This window comes from Podarcis cretensis (genome assembly GCF_951804945.1).
Source record: "Podarcis cretensis genome assembly, chromosome: 9".
Taxonomy (NCBI): Eukaryota; Metazoa; Chordata; class Lepidosauria; order Squamata; family Lacertidae; genus Podarcis; species Podarcis cretensis.
In genome coordinates, this window is record NC_137178.1 from 13,434,905 (window position 1) to 13,454,491 (window position 19,587).

A 19,587-nucleotide genomic window follows, 5' to 3' on the forward strand; every position below is an offset into this window, starting at 1 on the left:
TACTGACAGTCTGGAGCAGGCATAGGCAAACTCCGGCCCTCCAGATGTTTGGGACTACAATTCCCATCATCCCTAGCTAACAGGACCAGTGGCCAGGGATGATGGGAATTGTAGTCCCAAACATGTGGAGGGCCGGAGTTTGCCTATGCCTGGTCTGGAGGCACTTGAAGCAAATTGAGCCTCAGACTTGCCACGTAGAATGAAAGGGCACACTCAGGACCAAACTCACCTGTGGCTTTACATTAGAGAGACAGGTTGGAAATGGTGAGAAATCTATTTTTCCCCAGACATGTCTGTGTGTTGTTACTGAGCTTGTCATTGAAGGACCCCTGATAAGCTTTCAGCACCTTCCAGAGGTCTCCAAAACAGTTTGTCAAGCCAAAGCCAAACTTTTGAGACAGGTCACAGTCAGGGGTTCAGTTATAGCTCAGGTAGACTTAAGTTCCAAAGACCTAGAGGCTGGTGGTCAGGTTCCTGATCAAGGAGGTTAAGAAAAGGCAAAGAACTAGGGGCACCAAGCTTTTCAGGCCTATAGGCACATTTAGATTTTTGAATGGGTGCCATGGGTGCCACTCAGTTTGGTCACCCCTGTCTCGCACATCCCCCTCCTCCAAAGAAATAGGAAGACAGAGGGAGAGAGCACACACACGACTTTTCCAGGGATCTGGCTAAAAGTTGGATGTAGCAGAATTAATGTAAAGCACATAGAGTTTAAGGAGGAAGTGGGAAAGAGGGTCACACTTGCAACTTCCTCCTTCACGTCTATGTCCTTTTCAAAGGACACAAAGGCCGCCACCTAATGACCAATGGGGTAGGCATCTCAGAGGCTTTGTGGGCGCCTAAGAAAGACTTCAAGGGAGCTATTGCATACCCCTCAACTGACCTGAATAAATCGGAATATCCTCTCATTGCATCCATGCTCTCATTGCATCCATACAAGAGTGAAATGAAATGGCGTTTGAGTTGTCTTGGTGTAGAATCTTTGCTTGAAATTTGCCACCTGTTCTGGATACTGGACTGAAACGGGACAAAAAAACCCAGTGAAAATAAATTGGGGTTCAGTTAATGGGTGGTGAGGGAGGAGGAAAGACGCTTACATGCCTCAGCTCTACTATTTACAGCCCTAAACAGTGGTACAGTGGTGCCCCGCAAGACGAATGCCTCGCAAGACGAAAAACCCGCTAGACGAAAGGGTTTTCCGTTTTGGAGGCGCTTCGCAAAACGAATTTCCCTATGGGCTTGCCTCGCAAGACGAAATGTCTTGCGAGTTTTTCCGACTTCCCCCCCCCTTTTCTAAGCCGCTAAGCCGCTTATCCGCTAAGCTGATAAGCCGCTAAAAGCCGCTAATAGTGCTAATAGCACTAAGCCGCTAAGCCGTCAATGGGCTTGCTTCGCAAGACGAAAAAACCGCTAGACGAAGAGAATCACGGAACGGATTCTTTTCGTCTTGCGAGGCACCACTGTACCTCAGTTTTCGAATGTAATCTGTTCCGGAAGACCGTTTGAATTCTGAAACATTCAGAAACCAAGGTGCAAAGAGTGGTCTGCAAATTAAATTGAGAAACACTCAGCAGAAACCGTTCGACTTCCGAGGCGTGTTCAAAAATGGAAGCATTTACTTCCGGGTTTTCGGCGTTCAAAAACCGAAACATTCAACTTCCAAGATGTTTGAAAACCAAGGTACCACTGTACTTTGGGGGTGGGGTGGAAAGTTACACATCCGCAGAGGATGAAATTAATGGACTACGCAGAACTGGATAAATTAACAGGAAGGATTCGAAACCGGCGGGACCAGAAATTCACAGAAGACTGGAGTAAATTTACAGACTATTTGAAAAATATTTGTGATGATCAGACTACGTTTGTAGGATTGCAAGAAGTTTTGTGAGGAGTATTATTAGAATTATCGCAAAAATGGATAAGAGGAGGATGGTTAGTGAAGACATTGCAAGGTAATATGATTTTAAGAAATGCATAAGAAGTGGTTAAAATGGTGGATCATCAGAGGAGCTGATAGAAGTCCAAAAAAAGATTGTATAAAAGATGAAGTTTTGTGGTATGTACTATAATTTATATGTTAAAATTGAATACAAATTATTATTAAAAAAAAGGAAAGAAGCACAAGAAGATGGCTTGCTGGAACAAGACTGTGCACCAAGCCAGTTCCATTTTTCCTCGTCTCATAAAAATCATTTTAGGAACTGGAGACCCAACAACAAGTCTTTGGATCTGCCTCAAGAAGCTGTCAGCCTGGAGATCCCGCTGTTTGCTACTATTTTCATGCGATAAGCAGAGCCTCATTATATATATCCCAACTTAACTGTGGGATGGGCTTCTCACTGTTAGTGATTCATTTGTCGGAGTCGAGGGGCCCCTCTTGGCCAGGCTGGCTCACGCACGCAGCGCTTTGGCAGAAGAACTGTAGATGTTTCCAATTAGGTGAAAAACAAAACCTCCAAAGAGCGTGGCTTTAACCCAAACGAAACCTCTCCTGAATATCACATTTTCTGCATCAGGAAAGTGGTTGAGACAGCTGCACCACACAGGTGGTATCGCAGGCCGTAAATTACGCCGCATTTATAGACGGCTTGGGAGATGCGGTCTCGGAACAATTAATTTTACCACTGGAACTTTGACCCCAGAGCACTTTTTACCGCCGCAGGAATTTCTTATCGAGTTCTTGGCACGCAGGTGCAACGTGGCTGCTCTGGGGAGAGGCGCAGCGTTTAAGACAGGTAGGGCCATGAAGGAGGGTGTGTGTGGGACGGCTATTCAAAGTGCAGCCTGGGGAGGGAGAAAGGAAAAGCTCGCCCGAGTGTAAAAGGAGGGGGGCAGGGAGGAGAACAGCCTCAAGTAAAATCATCCCCTGCTAATGAGTTTATTGCCTACCCTCTCACCCAGAATGTGTGCGAGGGAATCTCCAGGGCACACCTAAGGGCTGGCCGAAATGCCACTGAGAGAGAATTACAAGCGCAGCTGCAAGCTGTCTGCAACAACAGGCTTATCGCAGGGAGGCAACCTGGGCCTTGTTCCAGCAGAAAGCAAGCCACACGTGTGATGTTAATCTTCCCGTGGACGTCTGCTGCACTTTCAAATGCATGGCCCAGGGAACTTTGCAAGTGATAAGATACCACCCCGTCTAATGAAAGAAGACTTTGCTGAAAGTACCAGATGCTTCAAAGATCCCTCTAGACCAAGAATGGTTTTGATTTGGAGTACCTGTCCCCAGTAAATCTCTGCCCTGATTTTGCCTTTGGGGGATATCTCCACTGGTTTCTTTCTTTTTTTTAGTATGAAGTGCATGAGTCACTGGGTCTCTACTGGATGCAACCTCTCTTGAGGTAGTAGAGCACCTGCTTTGCATGGAGAAGGTCCCAGGTTCTGTGAGATAACCAGCCTCATATAACCAACACGCTTAAATCTAATTAATGCACGAAAGGGTTAATACCATAGAGTAAGCTGTCCTGCCAGGCTTAGTCACTCTGCCTTGGGACAAGGTAATCAGGCCTTTAGTTTTCTCAGTCTACCAGAGAAGCTCAGCATGCGAAGAGGCTAAGCTGGTTGCTGCAACTTAGCAGCATGGTTCTAACAAGCCTTTCTTAAGTTCCTATACCAATAATTTAGGAACTTTCACCACTGAAACCAAGTCAAGTTTTACTGGCTGTGTTTTGCGACCGCTGTATGCATAAGCACGTGAATCTGACCTTTGGAGAGTTTGTAAGTGAGCCATTTTAATTTACCAAATGGGTGGGGTTTTTTCTGTATTGAAGGCTCCATGGGGCCAAAGAGCACTCCCCAAACATCAGCCTCTGGAAACAACCATCCAAGTATTTCAGAACCACCGAAAAGCGGTGCCACCCACCCCTAACTCAGACAGCCGCTCCAGAAGGATCCTGTGGTTGATGATACTAAAAGCTGCTGAGAGGTTGAGGAGAATTAACAGGGACACATTTCCCCTGTCTCTCTCCCAGCAGAGGTCATCATATTATCTTGTCTGTAGTGCACATAAACACCAAGGTACCATGTAGGGCACAACCTGCAATTTCACAAGCTAGTGAGGTTTGTTTTGAATGGTGGTCGATAGCTGATCTAATACAATTGTGTTTCGCTAGTGTTGTTGTTGTTGTTGTGTTTGTTTGTTTGAAAAGGCTCTGTTGCAAGTCACTGCCAAGCAGGCAGCACCACCAAGAGGGCCTCAACTGCTATTCATAGGCTCTGATATGGCTGATTCTGGAGAAGGTGCTGTTTTGTATATTTGGGTCCCAAGCCATTTAGGGCAGAATATACAGAATAAAAGGGACGCAGGTGGCGCTGTGGGTTAAACCACAGAGCCTAGGACTTGCTGATCAGAAGGTCGGCGGTTCAAATCCCCGCGACGGGGTCAGCTCCCGTTGCTCGGTCCCTGCTCCTGTCAACCTAGCAGTTCGAAAGCACCTCAAGGTGCAAGTAGATAAATAGGGACCGCTTACCAGCGGGAAGGTAAACGGCGTTTCCGTGTGCGGCTCTGGCTCTGGCTCTGGCTCTGGCCAGAGCAGCGATGTCACGCTGGCCACGTGACCCGGAAGTGTCTCCGGACAGCGCTGGCCCCTGGCCTCTTAAGTGAGATGGGCGCACAACCCCAGAGTCTGTCAAGACTGGCCCGTACGGGCAGGGGTACCTTTACCTTTACCAGGCGGGAAAGTAAATGGCATTTCCGTGCACTGCTCTGGTTCATCATAAGCAGCTTAGTCATGCTGGCCACATGACCCGGAAGCTGTACGCCGGCTTCCTTGGCCAATAAAGCGAGATGAGTGCTGCAAACCCAGAGTCGGCCACGACTGGACCTAATGGACAGGGGCCCCTTTACCTTTATACTAGAACTAACACCTTGAACTTGTCCCAGTAGCTTGCTGGCAGCCTGTGCTGTGCTTTCAGGACTGGTGACATAGGGTCACATTGGGCTGCCCTAAGTACCAGCCTAGAAGCCACATTCTACACTAGCTGCAGTTTCTGGACCATCTTCAAGGGCAGCCCCACTTTCAGCTCATTACAGTAGTCCACATTCGAGGCCACCAGAGAAAATTAACCAAAGGAACAAAATCACCCACTTTTCTCCTGTCACCTCTTACTCACCTCAAAATTCAATTCTCATTTTCATCTAGATTTCTGACTTCTTCATTCATGTATCCTTTTCACCACAAGATGGTGCCATCTACCAATCTGCCCTGAAACTAACTACCTTCTTATTTCATGCCTAGATTGTTGAAGATGCTAGAAAAATGCACCCTGTGTCACTGATAGTAGTACGACTCACGCAACACGTTGGTGACTAAGATACACACAATAATTACCAAAATGATTATGCATTCTTTATCAATCCTCTGAAAAAAATACAAAAACTTATGCAAAGCCACAGAGACTTGTGAACTACCCAACCTAAGGTCAGCTTATAATGTCTGATTTCAATGGATTTTCCAAGCATTTGACTCAGTCTTTTGTTTTCTTTATCTTTTTAGGCAAGTTCATGAAGACACCAACAAAAGGTAAGTTCGATGTTGTTCACAATACCGAGACATGCTAGTGAAGTTGTAAAGGTAAAGGTAAAGGGACCCCTGACCATTAGGTCCAGTTGTGGCCGACTCTGGGGTTGCGGTGCTCATCTTGCTTTATTGGCCGAGGGAGCCAGCGTACAGCTTCCGGGTCATGTGGCCAGCATGACTAAGCCGCTTCTGGAGAACCAGAGCAGTGCACGGAAATGCCATTTACCTTCCCACGGTAAATAGGATTGGTACCTATTTATCTACTTGCACTTTGATGTGCTTTTGAACTGCTAGGTTGGCAGGAGCTGGGACAGAGCAATGGGAGCTCACCCTGTCGCGGGGATTCGAACCGCCGACCTTCTGATCAGCAAGTCCTAGGCTCTGTGGTTTAATCCACAGCGCCACCCACGTCCCTTCAGTGAAGTTGTTGATGGATGTTAATGAAGTTGTAGTCAGGGTACCAACGTTTTGCACCTGTTTCGCCCTGGCAGTCCAAGTAATCAAGAGGCTGCTGTTTGCCCCTGATAGGGCCCTTTTACTGGGGCTTGCAGGTAGCACACTCCCAAGGTAGTTTTCCAGGCTTCTTCAGTGGTCTGATCTCAAAGCCTTGATACGTATATTGATATTCACTAATAATAAAAGGTAAAGGTAAAGGTACCCCTGCCCGTACGGGCCAGTCTTGCCAGACTCTAGGGTTGTGCGCTCATCTCACTCTAGAGGCTGGGAGCCAGCGCTGTCCGCAGACACTTCCAGGTCACGTGGCCAGCGTGACGAAGCTACTCTGGCGAGCCAGCGCAGCACACGGAACGCCGTTTACCTTCCCGCTGGTAAGCGGTCCCTATTTATCTACTTGCACCCGGAGGTGCTTTCGAACTGCTAGGTTGGCAGGCGCTGGGACCAAACGACGGGAGCGCACCCCGCCGCGGGGATTCGAACCGCTGACCATGCGATCGGCAAGTCCTAGGCGCTGAGGTTTTGCCCGCGTCACTAATAATAATTCAAACCAAATCTTATTAGAAATTAGGTTGTTGAAGATGGCAGAAGGGGAGGGCGAAAGACTTGTTTGCCTGTTGCTGCTGTGTCTTGTTGACACTGCCTGTCTGTCATTTGTTATTATACCCCAAAGTAGACTGAACCCTTTGCTGCATGCATTTCCTCACAATATGGTTAAAAAATAATTATCAGTTGAATGGCTGAAGAATGGGCTGGTTCACTCTTTCCTTCCATCCATTTCCCCACAGAAAGTCTCACTTCTTAAACTGTTGCTCTCCCCAGCTAGAGCTGGATGGGGGTGATGTTTAAGAGTCCCACTTTAGCCACTGCAACACATTACTGTATCCCAGCGGTGTAGTGTGGGTTGTCAGCACCCGGGGCAAGGCAAGTAATTTGCGCCCCCTAATCCGGGGCAAGGCAAGTAATTTGCGCCCCCTAACCCGGGGCAAGGGACGCAGGTGGCGCTGTGGGTTAAAGCCTCAGCGCCTAGGACTTGCCGATCGAAAGGTCGGCGGTTCGAATCCCTGCGGCGGGGTGCGCTCCCGCTGCTCGGTCCCAGCGCCTGCCAACCTAGCAGTTCGAAAGCACCTCCGGGTGCAAGAAGATAAATAGGGACCGCTTACCAGCGGGAAGGTAAACGGCGTTTCCGTGTGCGGCTCTGGCTCGCCAGAGCAGTGATGTCACGCTGGCCACGTGACCCGGAAGTGTCTCCGGACAGCGCTGGCCCCTGGCCTCTTAAGTGAGATGGGCGCACAACCCCAGAGTCTGTCAAGACTGGCCCGTACGGGCAGGGGTACCTTTACCTTTACCTTTAACCCGGGGCAAGGCAAGTAATTTGCGCCCCCTAACCCCTAACCTGCCACTGCTGCCAGCTTCTTCTTGCTGCTGCCTGGGCTGGGGTATTTACAGTAAGGTAGCCACGGTGGCGGCGGGTCCGTGTCAGGTGATCTGAGGCGAGTTGCCGCTGGCACTGCCGCCCAAACGACACCGCTTGCCCGGAGGAGGAGGAGGGCAGAGAGGCGAGGAAAATGCAACATGGCCCAGCAGCTGCAGCAGTGGCGGCGGCGCTGTGAGGAGGGGCTGCCTGGTGCGCCCTCCACGGCCCTGACGCGCGGGGACCGCGGCGAGCGCTGAGAGCCGCTGCCTGCCGGACGCCTTCAGCCCGGACGCGCGCACAGCTCGTCGGTTCCGCGAGACATGGGGCTCTGCTACAGCCTGCGCCCGAGGCTCTTCGGCGACTCCGGAGGTGGCGAGCGCGCCCCCCCAGATGTTGCGCCCGGTGCGGCCGGCCCCCCCTGCACCCCCACACTACGCCACTCCTGTATCCTGCTTTTGTCGGGACCATAGCTTTATGGCAGAGCACAACATTTGCATTCAAAGGGTCCCAGGTTTGGTCCCAGGCAATCTCCATCTTAGGAATGGGGGAGAACATCACTTTCCTTTGCAGTGTGAGCAGGAAGCTACTGAAATCATGCTTTTCAAAGCATTGTGTGAAGAAGCATAGCTAACCTTCAAAAATTGCACTTCTCTGAATTTTGCAATGCAGTTTTTCAACCAAAACACTTGTACACAAATGCACCTCTTGGGGGGAGAGTGCACATAAAAATCCACACAGCCTACATAAACGTGTTATATTCATGAAAATTGCAGAAATGTGTGGATTTGTCATTATATATGTAAACGTGTCTATTGGAAAAAATCCGCATTAAAATGCTGGTGAATATTCTTGGAGGTTTCTTTAATTCACAGATTGCAGGGGGAATTGTGAATTAGTTGGATTTAAGAATGGAAGAATAAGAAACCAAGAGGAACTGAAACTGACAGATTCATCTATCCCAACACATAGTAGATGATCTGCGAGAGCCTGTGTTTTAAGTGCTGATAATATTGAGCATGATGTATGAACAGCTTGTCCTTGTGTACGGCAGTTTCCCGTGTTCCTAACATGTTTTGCCTCTTTCCCCTTAAAAGTAGGGATTGGAATCAAGCTAGTGGATGAATTTAAACCAGAGAGTAAGTCATAACTTTCTTGTCAAAATGCATACCCCAGCCACAAAAAAACCTGCATTTGGGAATAATGCAGATAAGAAGTATATACTCTAACAGAGGATTCTCCACAGCATTACAAAACTGCAATTTCCAGGATTCTTTGGTGGGAGCTATGGCAGTCATACTTGAATATAAAACCAATCTAGTCTACTGTTTCCATACCTTTCAATCCTTGTTGTTGCTGTTTAGTCGGTCAGTCATGTCCGACTCTTCATGACCCCATGGACCAGAGCACGCCAGGCAGTCCTGTCTTCCACTGCCTCCCGCAGTTTGGTCAAACTCATGCTGGTAGCTTCAAGAACACTGTCCAACCATCTCGTCCTCTGTCGTCCCCTTCTCCTTGTGCCCTCAATCTTTCTGAACATCAGGGTCTTTTCCAGGGAGTCTTCTCTTCTCATGAGGTGGCCAAAGTATTGGAGCCTCAGCTTCACGATCTGTCCTTCCAGTGAGCACTCAGGGCTGATTTCCTTCAGAATGGAGAGGTCTGACCTTCTTGCAGTCCGTGGGACTCTCAAGAGTCTCCTCCAGCACCATAATGCAAAAGCATCGATTCTTCGGCGATCAGCCTTCTTTATGGTCCAGCTTTCACTTCCATACATCACTACTGGGAAAACCATAGCTTTAACAATACGGACCTTTGTCGGCAAGGTGATGTCTCTGCTTTTTAAGATGCTGTCTAGGTTTGTCATTCCTTTTCTCCCAAGAAGCAGACGTCTTTTAATTTCGTGAGTGCTGTCACCATCTGCAGTGATCGTGGAGCCCAAGAAAGTAAAATCTCTCACTGCCTCCATTTCTCCCCCTTCTGTTTGCCAGGAGGTGATGGTGTCAGCATCGCCCTTGAGCCAGTGTTACCAACTGGACTCATGCACTTCAACCCCGACTGGGCTAGGCGAGCTGGGTAGCACTTCCAGAGACCACCTTCTTCAACTGGAACAGGTCAAAGTGCTGTGGACTCACAGCTCAGATCCGTGAGCACCGGATTCACTTCCACAATACAGTCGTCCACAGCAGAGTACAGCAGAGTCTAGCAGTGTATAAACAACTCGAAGAGCAGCTCTGTAGAATATCTTCTTTTATTCTATAACTATATAATACAAAACTATATACAGAGCTAAATAGGTCTAGGCATAAATGAATGCTACACTGAGTGTCTGCAGCTGCTCTTAGCAGCAACCTTATCTCTACACACGATCTCTAACACTCAGTCTCTCTCTCTGTCCGACACACTGACTGACTGACTTACTGACTTGGTGCTGGAGCTGAATAAGTAGAAAGCAGCACACTGCTCCTCCTCTCTGGAGAATCAGCAGACTCGTCAGGAGATTCTTGGATATGGGAGGGGTGAAATCTCCTCAGATGGGACCAGTAATAATAATAATAATAATAATTTTTATTTATACCCCGCCCTCCCCAGCCAAGGCCGGGCTCAGAGCGGCTTACAAGCAATAATAAAAACAAGTTGAATGATTACAACTTTTTTAAAAAATTAAAATACAACATTAAAATATTGAAATATTAAAATATTAAAATTTAGCCTCATCGCAGGAGGAGAAGGAAAGGAAAAAAGAAAGAGGGAGGGAATCAAATTGGCTCCAAGCCAAAGGCCAGGCAGAACAACTCTGTCTTACAGGCCCTGCGGAAAGAAATCAGATCCTGCAGGGCCCTGGTCTCATTGGCAGAGCGTTCCACCAGGCTGGAGCTTGATGCGGCGAAGGTGGAAAAATGTCGCCTTGGCTGTTGCTGTAACTTGTGCCTCCATGGAAAGGGAGGCGTCAAGGATTACACCCAAACTCTTAACGGAAGGCAATGGCACTAATTGGGCCCCCGCAAGAGAAGGGAGTTGGTCCCTCATCCCCATGCCATCCCGACCCAGCCATAGGACCTCTGTCTTCGAAGGATTTAGTTTCAATCGGCTCCCACGAAACCATCCAGCCACAGCTTCCAAGCATCTGGTCAGTGTGTTCGGGGCCGAGTCAGTGTGGCCATCCATCAGCAGATAGAGCTGAGTGTCATCAGCATATTGGTGACAGCCCAGCCCAAAGCTCCGGATAATCTGGGTGGCCACGATCTTCGGTTTTTTTTATGTTGAGCTTCAGACCATATTTTGCGCTCTCCTCTTTCACCTTCATTAAAAGATTTAAGTAGCAATTCAAATATTTCTCTCTCCCGCAAAAGCACTAGGTGGTGCTAGCATCCCAGTGAAGTCCCGATGTTTCCTCCTGGGATTTCTGCAGACCAGAGCAGACCAAGTATGAGCAGCAGGGCCTGGAGAACTCTCGTAAATTGCATCGCTTCTCTTGTGACATTTGCTGAATCAGCCAAAGAAAGGCAGAGAAATAAAACTAGAGAATGAAACAGCTCAACAATTAATAGAGCCATAACAAAGCTTCTCCCTTCATCTCCCCTAATGCCAGTGTCTGGGGCAATGATCAACTTTTCCTTGCTTGCTTGCCGTGATTTGATTTGCATATCAACCAGACATGTATGTGCGCGCAGCTTCAAGGTACAAATGGAAAACATTGGGGAAGAATTATCAGCAGAAAGGGCCTGGAAATTAAAAAGTTTGGGTTTGGAGAGGTAAACACGGTTGGGAAAAGTTATGGAAAACACATTTGAAATTTACGGCATGTAGTACCCTAAAAGAATATTATATGAAAATAACGTACCGGTGGTATTTGACTCCTAGCAAGCTAGCAAAAATGTATAGAACAAGTACAAATATCTGCTGGAAATGCAAAGAGAAAGAAGGTAGCTTTTATCATATGCTGTGGTCGTGTGAGGTAATAAAATCTTTCTCGGAGATGATATATAATGAACTGAAAAAAATGTTTAAAATAACCTTTTGTTAAAAAAAAACCCCAGAAGCCTTTTTATTAGGAATTGTAGGTACCAACATCCCAAAGGAGCAGAGAAGACTTTTTTATGTATGCGACAACAGCCACACGGATGCTACTAGCCCAGACATGGAAAGAAGAAAGATTCCCTACCAGAGAGGAATGGCAAACTAAGATGTTGGACTACACCGAAATGGCAAAACTGACCGGAAAGCTCAGGAACCAAGAGGACAAAAACATCAAGAAAAAATGGGAGGGAAATATAATTTATTTAGGAGACCACTGTAAGCAGATGGAAACATTAGCAGGATTTTAAACTCACTTGTAATGTAACAAATACTATGGATAATATGGATAGATATGAAATATAGATTATGATATAATTTGTAGTTGAAAACGCTGACATTAGGACCCACAAAGGGGATGGGGGAAATCTCGAGATTCATAGAAATCTCTGTATCTGGAAATGTATTTAGTTTTGTTATAAATCTATATTTGAAAAATCAACTAAAAATGATTTTTTTCCCCAATAAAAAATGTGGTTGTCCAAAAGGAGGGATAGCTAGCTTGTTGCCGCCAAATGTTGCTAGACTCCAAGTCCTGTCAGCCTCAGAAAACATGGCTACCACTAGGGTACGACCTAGTTTGTGTAAATCCCCATGTCATGAACTGGTTGGACTCAGAGGAATGGTGGGAGGTGCCAGCTGGGGAATCCCCAAGGGAAGAAGGCTCAGAGCCAGGGGATTGGTGGTGGGACAACAATGAGTGGTCAGAGGGAGAAGACTGGGAGGAGGTGGTGTTGGAAGCGGAAGAGGTAACAGGGCTTAGTGAACAGGGAGAGTCTGTGGCAGAGAGAAGACCAGAAGCTGAAGCTGAAGCAAGAGAGATGAGTCAGGCTGGTGAAGAAGCACAGGAGTCTCCCGCTCCTGCTGTGACAAGCTCCTCTCCTGCCTGGTCTGCCAGGACCAGGAGAGGCATAAAGAGGGAGGAGGTAAGGCAGGCAACGCTACCATAGTCTCAGATTGCTTGGGTAAAACCCAGGAGAGGAGTCGTCTTAGGCAGCTGTGGGAAGGCTCTGCAACTGCCTCATAGGGGCAGATCTATTGAAGAGAGTTGCTGTGCACTTTAGACCTGGCAGACCTGAGCACATCCTGTTTCTTCTAATAAAGAAGTGGTGGTTTAGTGGTGACTTGCTTCTGACACCCCATTCATTTCAACGGAGCTTGCACAGGAGAAATCCCTGCTGGACCTTGCCCTAAGAGTTTGACTCTGCACATCCCATCAGCTGCCTTGACGCCTTGTCTCTTCCAAGGACACAGTTCTGGATTTTAACCTTTGAAGTCCTAAACAGCTTGAGATCCACCCTGGTACCTTCAGGACTGCTTTCTCCCCTCTGGGCCAAAGTATTGGAGCCTCAGCTTCACGATCTGTCCTTCCAGTGAGCACTCAGGGCTGATTTCCTTCAGAATGGATAGGTTTGATCTTGCAGTCCATGGGACTCTCAAGAGTCTCCTCCAGCACCATAATTCAAAAGCATCAATTCTTCGGCAATCAGCCTTCTTTATGGTCCAGCTCTCACTTCCATACATCACTACCAAAACTGTGCACAGCATTATAAAATCTACGGTGTGACCACACTTGGAATATTTGACTTGTCTTATCGCTTCCTTTTCCCAACACAGGCTCCCACCTCGCTGGTCTGCCCTCCTTTCAATCTCGCATCATCACATCTGCCCAGTAGAATGGTAAATGAAGAGAAGGGACAGTACTGGCGGTGGGGGTGGGATGAGGCGTCTATTGTTGCACACAGAAGCCAAGCTCATTTGCATCCAAAGTGAAGGGCCTCTGGCTTGCCTAAGGCCATCATATTTGCATCTCTTTTCAAAAGGGGGAGTCCCACGGCTGGCCCCATCTCGCAGCACCTGCTGCCACTGTTGTGAAGGTGGAGAGGCTCGTGTCATTCAAGGCTCCCGCTGCCTGCTTCGGTATGCACAGCCTCTTTGCAAGCCAGATCAACACTCTCCATCCCAAAGCACACAACAGTGGCTGCTTTTGACTGTCAACACTCATCTCTGTTCCATTTTTATATTCTCCCCACTTCTCCGGAAGCACCATAAATGAAACATGTTTGCCCCAGACACCTGGAGAGTCAAAACAACGGAGGAAATGTAAATTATTTCCACAGATAAGCAAACGATTGCATTGGAAGAGGCAGAAGCAATCCTAAAGTCATTATATTTTATTATTTTATATCAAGCCACCTCAGAGATCTTTCTGGGATAAAAGGCAGGATGGAAACCAAACTAAGAAAGAAACAACGAAGAGATAAATAACCACAGACTCCGTCGTCTATGCAGTGCACACTTATTTCGTATTTAAAATGTTTTCTGAGGATGATTCAGGATATTCCTTTGAAATGTATTTATATTGGTTTGGTTGCATCGCAAACTGTTTGCTTCAAAAAGCGAGATGAAAATACTGAAATAAATCGAGGGGCGATGACGTCTCAAGGTTCAAGACACTCTGTGGGATAATGGTTTGAGGCCAGGCTCAAATCTCCACTCAGTCCCGAAGCTCACTGGGTAACCTTGGGCTACTTACTGCCTCTGGGTTGAACCCACCACAAAAGGTTGTCGTGGGCGAGAAGAAAAACATAAGTGTCAAGAACTACCTTGAGGAAATGTGGGATATAAACATCCATCTGCTTCCATCTATATTTGATAGGTGTCTCTGTTGCCATACTTTTCAACCTGCTGTTTGATTCCTGGAAGTCCCAGCCAAAATGGCCAAAGGTCAGAGATTTGGGGAATTTTAATCCAGCAACTTCTAGAGGTCACCAGGTTCTACCATTTATGGTGACCAGGCCTAACACCCGTAGCCTGGAGTATGAACAGGGCTAGCCTGAGCGCATAGAAATGTAGAGCTGAATGAAGTATTTCACACACAAAGGAAGAGGTGGCCATATTGGTGAAAATCTGTGATGCGGTTGAATTATAAATTATCCAGTTTCTACAGAGGGCCAACAGGGACATGGGTGGCACTGTGGGTTAAACCACAGAGCCTAGGACTTGCTGATCGGTGGTTCGAATCGGTGGTTCGAATCCCCGCAAGGGGGTGAGCTCCCGTTGATCGGTCCCTGCTCCTGCCAACCTAGCAGTTTGAAAGCACCTCAAAGTGCAAGTAGATAAATATGTACCCCTCCGGTGGGAAGGTAAATGGCGTTTCTGTGTGCTGCTCTGGTTCGCCAGAAGCGGCTTAGTCATGCTGGCCATACTCTGGCTCCCTCAGCCAATAAAGCAAGATGAGCGCCGCAACCCCAGAGTCAGTCACAACTGGACCTAATGGTCTGGGGTCCCTTTACCTTTACCTTACAGAGGGCCAACACCATTACACCATGTGAGGTGGCTGCCATTATCATGAGGAACCTCTTGTCCATGGGCATGATTAGGCCTGACAGGCCTCTGGGTTTGGCCTACGAGGCCATTTTGAGCAAAACATGCCCACTCATCGATCGCCTGATGTTGCAAGAAGTCAGGTGCAGCGATCTGCTGTCTCCGACGTAAGCATGAAGTGCTAAGATCAGAGAGAAGTCTTCTCTCCTGTATTAGTGCTGAGCACCACAGTGCTACGATCAGAGATAAATTAATGGGCCCACAGTACTAAGACGGGAGATAAGCTTCAGCCTGCTGCTTTTAAAATTTCCATTGAACTTTAAAAGCTGCAGTCCTAAAAACAACAACTCATTTTTACTTCCTTTTTTGTGCTAGAGAGCCACACCCTTCAGTTTATAGAGTACGGAATGGTGACTAGTAAGAAGTGTTCATTTCTTCAAATGTTATTCTCCCCTCATGATTCCACCTGCAAGAGGGTTGAATCCAATACTATTTATACTTAGAGTAGACCTACTGAAATCAATAGACATGGATAACTTAGATCCCTTGATTTCAGTATTGCAGAACTGGCAAAACTGACAGGAAGAACCCAGAACCAGTGAGACCAAGCATTCCAGAAGGACTGGAACAAATTTATATTGCATTTATATTATATTATATCTGAAAGACAAGTGTAAGCAATTAACACTCTCCTGTGTGAGTGTCTGAGTGTCTGAGGGCCCTGCTCCTTCCTGCCACTTACCACCTGGCCCAGGGTGGGGCCTGAAGCCTCACAGGGACTGCTGCGCTCTGCTGCCCAGGAGGACTCTCCTGTGTGAGTGTCTGAGGGCCCTGCTCCTTCCTGCCACTCACCATCTGGCCTGGGGTGGGGCCTGAAGCCTCACAGGGACTGCTGTGCTCTGCTGCCCAGGAGGACTCTCCTGTATGTGAGTGTCTGAGGGCCCTGCTCCTTCCTGCCACTCACCATCTGGCCCGGGGTGGGGCCTGAAGCCTCACAGGGACTGCTGCGCTCTGCTGCCCAGGAGGACTCTCCTGTGTGAGTGTCTGAAGGCCCTGCTCCTCCTGCCACCTGGCCACCACCTGGCCTGGGGTGGGGCCTGAAGCCTCACAGGGACTGCTGTGCTCTGCTGCCCAGGAGGACTCTCCTGTGTGAGTGTCTGAGGGCCCTGCTCCTTCCTGCCACTGACCATCTGGCCTGGGGCGGGGCCTGAAGCCTCACAGGGACTGCTGCGCTTTGCTGCCCAGGAGGACTCTCCTGTGTGAGTGTCTGAGGGCCCTGCTCTTGCCGCTTACCATCTACCTGGCCCAGGGTGGCGCCTGAAGCCTCACAGGAACTGCTGCACTCTGCTGCCCAGGAGGACTCTCCTGTGTGAGTGTCTGGGGGCCCTGCTCCTTCCTGCCACTTACCACCTGGCCCAGGGCAGGGCCTGACAGGCCTCACTAGGACAGTTGCTGTTACTGCTGGAGGGGTGCAGAGTGCTTTTAAAATGTTTTTAAAATTTTCTTTTGAATTTTTTGTTTGTGGGGGATGGATGTTTATTGGGCCTGGGAATTTGTTTGATTTTATGTTTTTGTAATTTTTACTGTTTTTTGTTTGTATTGTTTTATTGGTTTTTTGTTTGTTTTTTTAAGGTGTTATTTTGTTCTTAAGGGGAGGGGTCAGGGCTGCCGGGGAGTAGGTCCCAGCCAACAAAATGGCTGGGGCATGTTCCACAGGGGGTGATGCACTGGGACAACCGATCTCAGTGATCACGGGTAGGAGGAGGAGTTACGCTAAGACCAGACCATATCATTACAGAGGAGGCAGGTTTAGTCGTTGTCTGAGGACTATCCCTGCCTCTGGGTCTGGTCCTGACCGGATGGATACTAGAATCAGCAAGGGATACCCAAATGACCTGAAGGTGCTGCTGTGCAATGCCAGGTCAATGATTCATAAGACCACTGCCATCCATGACTTGATCATGGATGGAGGACTTGACCTGGCATGTGTAACAGAGACTTGGTTGGATGAAGCAGATGGGCCTGTCCTTGCCGCTGCTTGTCCACCAGGTTTCTCTTACGCACAGCAACCCAGGTCATGTGGGCGGGGAGGGGGGGTTACAGTGATTTTTAGGAAGTCATCAGTTTGCACCAGGCGTCCTATTGGGAAGACCCAGTTTTCCGAGTGCATGTTCTGGAAGTTGGGCAATAGAGGCAGTACAGGATTTCTTTTGGTGTACCGACCTCCCTGCTGCACCAAGGATTCCCTGCCCGAGCTGCTTCAGGTCGTGGCGGATGTTCTCCTGGAGACACCTAGCTTGGTCATCCTAGGGGATTTTAACATTCATGCCAACACGACCTTACAAGGGGCCGCTCGGGACTTCGTGGAAAGCATGGCCTCCATGGGGCTGTCCCTGAATAAGTCTGGCCCAACCCATAGCCGCGGACATGCCTTGGACCTGGTGTTTACCTCTATGGATGTTGGTGATCTGACACTAAGTAAAAGCGAAACGAAAGAAGTGCCATGGTCAGATCACTTCCTGGTGCAACTGGACTTCTCTGCGACCCATCCCCTCTGCAGGGAGGTGGGACCAATTTGGATGGTCCGCCCCCGCCACTTAATGGATCCAAATGGTTTCCAGAGAGTAGTAGGGGATGCTTTATCCCATGTTGATGGCCTTTCAGCCGATTCCCTGGTGGCCCGCTGGAATGTGGAGTTAACCAGGGCTATTGACTGTTTGGCTCCGAAGCGCCCTCTCCGATTGCATAGAGCCCGGACAGCCCCGTGGTTTTCCACGGATCTGAGGGCAATGAAACAATCGTTGAGACGGCTAGAGCTCTGGTGGCGGATAACTCATTCCGAATCTGACCGGACACAGGTTAGAACTCAACTTCGAGCCTACCAAGTGGCGATAGCAACGGCGAAGAAGACTTTCTTCGCCACCTCTATTGCATCTGCAGAAAACAGCAGGAGACTTTTTCAGGTGGTTCACAATTTAGCGGTACCACCTGCGACATCGGGGCCCAGTACGGGCCACATGATCTCCTGCAATGATTTCGCAAAGTTTTTTGCAGATAAAATCACTCAGATTCGGGAAGAAGTAGACTCCACCGGGGGAGCAGGGCTAGTCATGTTGTGTGGGATCAATTCCAATCTGTTACCTCCGAGGATGTGGACAGGCTGCTTAGACGAGTGAAGCCAACCACCTGGCTCCTGGATCCTTGCCCATCCTGGCTTATAAAAGCTAGCCGGGAAGGACTGGGCGATGGGCTTCGTGGGGTGGTGAATGCTTCCCTCTGTGAGGGAGCCTTCCCAGACCTGCTGAAAGAGGCGGTTATTAAACCGCTTCTTAAAAAACCATCTTTAGATGCGGCCACGATGGCCAATTATCGCCCAGTCTCAAATCTTCCATTCTTGGGCAAGGTGATTGAGCGAGTGGTTGCTGAACAACTCCAGGCACGCCTGGAAGAAGCGGACCATTTGGATCCCTTCCAGTCGGGATTCAGGCCTCATCATGGGACTGAAACTGCCTTGGTCGCACTGGTTGATGATCTCCAGCGGGCTAGGGACAAAGGTGAGAGCTGTTTCCTAGTTCTGCTGGATCTCTCAGCGGCGTTTGATACCATCGACCATAACATCCTTCTGGACCGTCTTGAGGGGCTGGGAGCTGGGGGCACTGTCATACAGTGGTTCCGCTCCTTCCTCCTGGGCCGTGTTCAGAAAGTGGTGGTGGGGGATGAGTGTTCAGACCCCTGGGCTCTCACTTGTGAGGTGCCTCAGGGTTCTGTCCTCTCCCCCATGCTTTTCAACATTTACATGCAGCCACTGGGAGAGATCATCAGGAGGTTTGGGCTGGGTGTTCATCAATATGCGGATGATATCCAGCTCTACCTCTCTTTTAAATCAGAACCAGTGAAGGCGGTGAAGGTCCTGTGTGAGTGTCTTGAGGCGGTTGGAGGACGGATGGCGGCTAACAGATTGAGGTTGAATCCTGACAAGACAGAAGTACTGTTTTTGGGGGACAGGAGGCGGGCAGGTGTGGAGGATTCCCTGGTCCTGAATGGGGTAACTGTGCCCCTGAAGGACCAGGTGCGCAGCCTGGGAGTCATTTTGGACTCACAGCTGTCCATGGAGGCACAGGTCAAATCTGTATCCAGGGCAGCTGTTTACCAGCTCCATCTGGTACGTAGGCTGAGACCCTATCTGCCTGCAGACTGTCTTGCCATAGTGGTGCATGCTCTGGTTATCTCCCGCTTGGACTACTGCAATGCGCTCTACGTGGGGCTACCTTTGAAGGTGACCCGGAAACTACAACTAATCCAGAATGCGGCAGCTAGACTGGTGACTGGGAGTGGCTGCCGAGACCATATAACACCGGTCTTGAAAGACCTACATTGGCTCCCAGTATGTTTCCGAGCACAATTCAAAGTGTTGGTGCTGACCTTTAAAGCCCTAAATGGCCTCGGTCCAGTATATCTGAAGGAGCTTCTCCTCCCCCATCGTTCTGCCCGGACACTGAGGTCCAGCTCCAAGGGCCTTCTGGCAGTTCCCTCACTGCGAGAGGCCAAGTTACAGGGAACCAGGCAGAGGGCCTTCTCGGTAGTGGCGCCTGCCCTGTGGAACGCCCTCCCATCAGATGTCAGGTAGATAAACAACTACCTGACATTCAGAAGACATCTGAAGGCAGCCCTGTTCAGGGAAGTTTTTAATATGTGACATTTTAGTGTATTTTTCATCTTTGTTGGAAGCTGCCCAGAGTGGCTGGGGAAACCCAGCCAGATGGGCGGGGTACAAATAATAAATTATTATTATTATTACTA